The sequence below is a fragment of the Grammomys surdaster genome, unplaced genomic scaffold, assembly GCF_004785775.1.
Source record: "Grammomys surdaster isolate TR1022 unplaced genomic scaffold, NIH_TR_1.0 126531, whole genome shotgun sequence".
NCBI lineage: Eukaryota > Metazoa > Chordata > Mammalia > Rodentia > Muridae > Grammomys > Grammomys surdaster.
This window is the reverse complement of record NW_021621323.1, coordinates 4,308,548-4,315,119: the sequence shown is the minus strand read 5'-3', so window position 1 is coordinate 4,315,119 and position 6,572 is coordinate 4,308,548. Positions and strand designations below refer to the sequence as shown.

The window sequence follows — 6,572 nt, the reverse complement described above, 5'->3', positions numbered from 1 at the left end:
AAGACGGCACCTGACCTTTTGCCCTCCGCCTCCCCCTCTTCCCTCTCTCCCTCCCCTCCTCTCCCTCTCCCTCCCCCTCCCTCTCCCTTTCCCTCTCTTTCCCCTTCCCCCTCCCCTCCCCCTCCCCCTCTCCCCTTCTCCCTCTCTGCCTCTCTCTCTCTCATTCTCCCATAGCTCTTGCAATTCTCTTAGGTGCCCTCTTTGGGAGACACTTTGTAGATTGGATCGTCCGACATATTCCATATCCACAGGCACTATGGCAAGGCTTTCCGATTACCTCAAGCCGGAAACAATTAACAGCAGGGTGGTGCTTGTTAGCATCCTGCTAAAGCACCAGCTTGTACTGTTGTAGGAATCCTATCGATAAGCACTCATGTAGACCGGGTGGTTGACACTCTGATTGGCCTGCAGCCTCTGTACCCTTGTGTTCACTAGCCATAGACTGAAACATTTGATAAAAACACTGAGGCTATAATAAATATGTATAAATTATTTTTCTTACCATCCCGTAAACAAAACACCGTATTAACCGTTTTCCTGGCATTTTTATTGCTTTGGGTGTGATAAGTAATCTAATATGAAGTACATGGTATGTGTAGTTTATATACATACTGTGCCATTTTATATAAGGGTCTTGGACATCTAAGGACATTGGTTTCCACGTGGGGTCTTGGAAATACTGACTGATACTGAGGGATTGCTACATTTGGGAGAGTAAATTCAGAAAAGTAAAAGGACTTCTTTATTTTATTCTTTATTTTTTTTAAGATTTTTTAAAATTTATTTTATGTATTCACCATTGCTCTCTTCAGACTCACCAGAAGAGGGTATCAGACCCCATTGCAGATGGTTGTGAGCTACCATGTGGTTGCTGGGAATTTTACTCAGGACCTCTGGAAGAGCAGTCAGTGCTCTTAACCACTGAGCCATCTCTCCAGCCCGATTTCCTTATTTTAGGGTTCTGTTTCTTAAAGTTTAAAAAGGGAGCTGAGAAACAGAAATAGCAGTATTTGTTGTTTTCCATAGTCGTCCTTCTACATGCTTCTCTCCACTCCAAAGCCCTCTTATGAGACTCGTGTCCCATGGAGAAGATACTCAGAAGTGCAAATGTGTTTATACTTCATCTATTCAAAATGGGATTAATGCAGATGAATCATTTGTTTTAATCTGTTTCATTAGTTTAACTGTTTCATTAGTTCAGAGGTAACAGCAATGAATTATGGGAATGGTGTGGACTCTACATAGGCCAGGGGCCCTAAGATCAAAATCTTCACATCCCATAATCTACACAGACTGAACTCCTGGACCTTACTTTGATCTAATTTGATCTCATGATACACCTTTCCTTACAGAGAAGAAAACAAGTAAGACCCAGGAAATGACTATGTTGACGTCAGGGTTCTTTTTATGGGAGTTTCTAGAGTGTTCTTTCCTGAGGTGAATTCTTCCTACCAGATAGAAAGAGGAAGAGGAACCACGGAAGTTCCAAGAACGGAGATGAGAAATTGCTCAGAACCACCTGTGGAATTCTGATGGCAGAACAGTCAAGATCAACTTCCTGCGTGTGCATTTCAACAATGCTAATCAACACTGCAGAGTCTGACATCACACAATCACTGTGACTTCTTTTGACGTTAAAGAAATTAAACTGAAGGGCTGGAAAAATGGCTCAGTGGTTAAAAGTACTTGTTGCTCCTCCAGATGACCTGGGTTCAGTTCCCAGACTCTAGATGGTAATTCATAACTCCCTCTAACTCCAGATCAAGAGATTCCATGCTCTCTTTGGCTTCTTAGGGCACTGGGCATAAATGTGGTGCATAGGCAAGCATTAAAGCAAAACATACACAACATATACTTAAAATTAAAACAAGTAAAAAAAGAAATTAAACTGAGTCAAGTATTAAGAAAAGTTTTAAAAATTATCATTTTGGTTTGTTACAAGTAAATGGCTATAAAGATATAACGATTAAGGTTGAGTGTTTTTGTAAAGGAGCCTGATAGAATTAGCCACTAAACTCAAGCCAAGAGATAATGTTATGGGCTCACTATTACCTTTAACTAATACACTAAAAGTCTAGTATTTTCCGTGATTTTGATAAGTGACATTCTGAAGATGTATGATCTGAGAATATACAGAGTCTCCGGATATAAGAATGGAAATAATTGTATGGCAGGCTTCTCCTTAAACACAGGATCTGTAGCAGGAACTACATTGGGAGCAGCTCCAGTTAGGAACAACCTAAATGTTTAGCAATAAAGCATTACCATGCCGCCTGCCTCATCGTTTTTCCAGAAACATCCAAAGTCCTCAGGTGGAATGAGCATGTGGACGTTCGTGCACCTTGGCACAGAATGGTGGAGCACAAACAGAAAGGACAAGGAGAATCCATGTGGATGGGTGACATTAGCTGTGGGAACAGCAGCTTGGTACGGTGGTAAAGCCAGGGGTGGGGGTGGGGTAGAGTGGGGTGAGGGTGGGGGTAGGGTCGGGTGAGAGTTGGGTGGGGTAAGGGTGGTGGTGGGGTGAGGTGGGGTGAGGTGGGGTGAGAGTGGGGGTGAGGTGGGGTGAGAGTGGGGTGGGGTGAGGGCTTCTTCCCAAATAGGTGGAGATGGCACCCAGTGTATAGTAGGCATCTGCAGAGAGAGCGGGTGGCAGTGGCCTGGAACTGATCACTGAGTGAGCAGGAAGTCCGGTAGGGGGATGGGCAGCCGAGCAGCAGATGGACATTGCTTCCACTCATTGATCACCACAGTCCAGATAATGGGACCCATACTCCTCGCTGTGGGAGAAGGCGTCGCAACCATGAAAACCTAGAATGAGCCTGGTGCTGCTGATAAGGATTTCAGTTGTTGCTGTGTATTCATGGAGGGAAGACTCAACAGATGGACAGGTGGATGGATAGACACAGATATAAATTCATAGGTACACATGCAGACATATATCTTTTCCTTATCTCTAAGTAGGTAGGAGAGTGATATTTCAATCAAAACAGGTATATATGTGGTTCAGATATCAAGTTGTGAAGTACCACTTTATAGACAAAGAAGAAGAAGACTTTTCTTTTGAAAAAAAGTTAACTTTAGATATGACACAAGGAAAGCACGGGCCAAGTCTGGGGCACCTTGCTATGTCAGAAAGTAAAGTTGTCAAAGAGTCAGGAAGCCATAAACACAGAGGTCACCCTGAAAGCCTTCTTACTCACCAAATTGCAGACAATTTTGAAAGATCAAAATAAATCGTGACAGCATCTTAACAAATTGACACAAAACACTGGATAACGTGGGAAATAAAGAGCTTTCCCTTACAGTGGTCCAGAAGCCAATAAAAGAAGCAAGACCGTCTTAGGCTCACCACTCACAATAACCAGAGCAGTGGTTACGATAGCTAATAAACCCCAACTGATGGGCAGAATTTTAGTAAGAAACAGAGTACACATATTCATAATTGTCTGGTAGATTAATAAAGATTCCTGAGATCTTTATGAATAACAGTCACAACAACAAAAATAATAAAATGCTTCTAAAGTGAAGAAAGCTACTGATGCCTCTCACTTCATCAAACCTTCCTTATAGAGAACTGTAAACCTGGTGGGTCTGAGGAGGCAGTGAGTGCCATGAGAGTCCCTTGTGGTGTTCCTACCAAACCACACACTCCAACCTGATCAGGACTCCATGAGAGACAAGCCAACACGAGGAAGGGTTTACAAAAGAATTAGGCTTTAATTTTTAAAACTGCAAGACAGGGGAACTCATGGCAGAACAGGAGTTCACACAGGAAGGGCAATCAAGAGAGAGGACACATACGACCGAGGACACATGTGACCGAGGACAGGATCTTTGTGTTATAAAAGACTGTACGGAGGAAGCAAAGCTCACTGAGGTGTGCTAGTACAACGGTAGCATAGCAACTTCCTAACTCGGATAGTGGTGTGTGGTCACGTAAGCAAGTGTCTTTGTCTGTAGGAATGCACACTGCTGTGTTTAAAATGACCCGGGCGTCCTATAAGCAGTCAACTCTTAAATGGTTATGGGAAAACAAAGCTTTCAGATTATCCTTGCAATTATTCTGTCAATTTACAATTATTTCAAATCTTAAAATGTGATTCAAAAAGAACAAGCAACTAGAATGACTGTTTTTAAGTAAACCGATATACTGATATACTCAGTAGTAGTAGAATATTAAAGAATTTACTTAATCATGTTTTTAGGAAATCATACAATGTACGGAAAATACAATGTTCAGAAAGTATTATATATATATATATATATAATGTTTATATATATAATGTTTATATATATGTTTATATATAATGTTTATATATATAATGTTTATATATAAATAGTTATATATTATAAATATAATAACTCTGTAATGAAGAGCTTAATTACACAGACACAGGGAGAGAGAGAGAGAGAGAGAGAGAGAGAGGGAGAGAGAGAGAGAGAGAGAGAGGAGAGAAGGAGAGAGAGAGGAGAGGAGAGAGACAGAGACAAAGACACAGAGAAGGATATATACACGGACACACGGACACACGGATAAACATGCTGGAAACGTACAAGGGCAGCATCCAAGAACAATCACACATCATAGGTCATCTAACAGAGAAAGATGTCACAAAGCAAAGGAATCATCCTTTTTTGAAGGAAAGGGTTGTTAAGAGGAAGCTAAGGAACCATATACTTCACTAAGGCAGACTGAGTCAGGAACTTGAAATACATTGTCTCCTGGAGTATAACTGCACTGTCTCTCACGTTGTCTGTATCTTTGTAACATCTTGACGGTGACCAGCCTAAGAGATCGCCTTGCCTCTTACTCAGCAGCAAGTCCACTGAACACTTAGTACTTACGGTGTCTCTTTCAAATGTGAAGACTTAAATTAAGTGACTAAAACTCTCAGACTTTCTCAACATCCAGAGCAAAGACTCTGCCTTGTGCAGTGAAGGTTTTCAGGGCCTGTGAAGGAGAGCGCTGGCATTGGGGCCATGATCACTGCAGGATAAGTAGCTGGCCTCAGCCATCCTTCTGCTGCGAAGCAGTGCAGGCTAGCTCTCTCTGTGCTCACCTTCTCTCTGGCTCACTCCTGGCAATGCTGACCTTGTTAGTCCTTGTAGCCCTTCTATGGAATGTCTGCCTCAAGGATTTCATCTTACTTTCTCTCTCTACTCTGCCTTCTTACTCCTTGATGTGAACTGTTCCTTTGTTGAAAAATTATTTGTTGACAATTTCATATATACACATAACACATTTTCTCCTTCCTCTAAATGACATTTCTGCTCCAATGCTTCTTACTCAGGGAAGTCGCCCTGTCCTCCCTCACCGTAACCTGTTTGGTGATATATTATGTTGATTGTTGTCTGTGACCGGCTCTATACTGGGAACTCAATGTGCCGGGTCTTTGCCTAGTTTACCACAACACTTAAAGCTAGTGGGCACTTCAAACTGTTCGTTTAACAAATGAATTCATTAAATTTAATCTTCTCTCAGGAGCCTAATGCTTTGGTGTTTACAATATATGAATGATAATTTCCTTAAATGAAGTTGACAATGGATGTGAGGTAATTTTATGTAAGCACTTGCACTTGGGGGAAATGGGGCTGCTTTCATTTTTTTACTTCAAGCAAGTTCTTCTTCTAGAAGTATGATGTAATGTTCTTCCTCCACAGGCAGGAACTTATTTCTCAAAAGAGAAAACAGAAGGGTGGATACCTCAGAGCTCAAAGCTGGGAGACAGAGGGGCCCACATTGGGTGAGCGGGGCACAAGAATACCGATCTGATGAGGACTGTCAACAACAAGGCCAGTCCAGGATTCCGTAAGCAAACTATACTGAGATACAGTCTTAGACCTATTAAAAAGCATCTACTCTTTCGGTTGGTATCATTACACAATAACGTTCATAAGCTTCTTGTTACATTATGTGCATTCCTTCTTGACCAATCCCCAATCACTGTTTAAAAATTCCCTCCTGTGTTACAGTGTCCACGTACTTAGTCAGGTGAACTTTGTAATACATAGAGGAAGCAAACAAAAAGTAGTTATGACTCCCATAATTTGGTCTAAAGAGTCTTAGTCATAGCTGAGAGCAAAGCTACAGATCAAGTATTGACTGACTCTTACTACTGACCAAAGATAAACGTAGGATTATTATAGGAGATTGTAGTTTCATTGGTCATGAATATCTAGGCACCTAACAGAGGCTGAGAGGAGAGGCAGACAAGGCTCCCATCACTAACCAAGAAACTGCCTGTCATCGATACCTGCTGGCAAAAGAAAAATTAATTCTCTTTAATGGAGTCTTACTGGGTATATTGACCATGGTTCAGGGTAGGCCTAATGCCCGGAAGTAGTTGTCCGACACAAATCAAACTCATTGGTGTTTTTGTAGACTTTTTGTCTTTTAGGAGACATTTTTTTGTCTTATTGGTCTTTTATTATATTTTGGTTTTGATTTTTGTGTTTTTGTGTTACATTTCTTGGTTTTCTTTTTTTCCTTCCTTCCTTTCCTTCTTTCTTTCTCTCTTCCTCTCTTTCTTTCTTTCTTTCTTTCTTTCTTTCTTTCTTTCTTTCTTTCT

The 6,572-nt window shown here is 41.3% G+C and overlaps 1 protein-coding gene across 1 annotated transcript in view; it reads right to left on the bottom strand.

The window, feature by feature from the left end:
- The window catches only part of Dapp1 (dual adaptor of phosphotyrosine and 3-phosphoinositides 1), a 36,719-nt gene that overhangs the window by 10,177 nt on the left and 19,970 nt on the right, over positions 1-6,572 (bottom strand). The gene's annotated exons all lie outside the window — the stretch shown is intronic.